This window comes from Limulus polyphemus, unplaced genomic scaffold, assembly GCF_000517525.1.
Source record: "Limulus polyphemus unplaced genomic scaffold, Limulus_polyphemus-2.1.2 Scaffold10612, whole genome shotgun sequence".
NCBI classification, from domain to species: domain Eukaryota; kingdom Metazoa; phylum Arthropoda; class Merostomata; order Xiphosura; family Limulidae; genus Limulus; species Limulus polyphemus.
The window spans coordinates 11,764-12,628 of NW_013676222.1; the positions used below are offsets into that span (position 1 = coordinate 11,764).

The 865-nt window shown below is 29.7% G+C and overlaps 1 non-coding gene across 1 annotated transcript; it reads left to right on the forward strand.

The window, feature by feature from the left end:
* Positions 1-314: 314 nt before the first annotated feature.
* Trnai-uau lies at positions 315-406 on the forward strand. The gene is given in 2 exon segments: positions 315-352; positions 371-406. It is a non-coding gene; the product is annotated as a tRNA-Ile (tRNA).
* Positions 407-865: the final 459 nt, after the last annotated feature.

The following is an 865-nucleotide window of genomic DNA, read 5'->3' on the forward strand; positions in this document are numbered from 1 at the left end:
TGGCATTGCCGAAATGAAATCCAAGATGGAGCACAACATGTTTAAACAAACATTTAAGTTCGTGGTATAGGATCCATATATTTTTATGTATAAAACTGACTTCGTTCATGTTGAATAACAGCGATACTAACAGTAACACGCCTATAACGTATGCTATAAATATAATTATATGGCTAACGAGATATCCTCAACAGACGGATATTTTTTCCTTAATTTTTGCGCTTAACTGTACTTTAAAACGAATAAATACATAACAAGTGTGCTTCTAATAAATAAAAAAATATGTATAAAGCTAAATGAACAAAACTACAATATCCCCAGTGGCGCAATTGGTTAGCGCACGGTACTTATAAGACAGTACTTGTGAGTTATGCCGGGGTTGTGAGTTCGAGCCTCACCTGGGGAAGTTAAGTTTTAGTAATATTTTTTTTCTTACTTCTCTTTTATGTGTTGTTAAATTATTTTCATTGAATCATAAAAGAATATTAGCATAAATAATTCAAAAATTTGTTACTGTAATAGCATTTTGTGTAATGAAACAAGAGTCACATTAAATATTTCAAGATTGAAAAAATTGAAACAAATGCAGCCATTACATCATTAATATTTGCATTTATTTCACAACACGTATTATTAATTTCGCTATTTTTAAATAATTTGTGTCTAAGGTAAGGTTGTGACGATCGGAAGTCAGTCGTTGTCGTGTTTAGTAGCCTAGATTACCGTAGTGTAATTATTAATTAAATATTATTTTTTTTACAATATATTAGTCATTTTTAATAAAAAAAAACGTTAAAAATTGTTCCCAACATTTCAAAATACAGCGATTTCCTTTAATAAGTGTCCCTCTGTTGGTCAGCAGTAA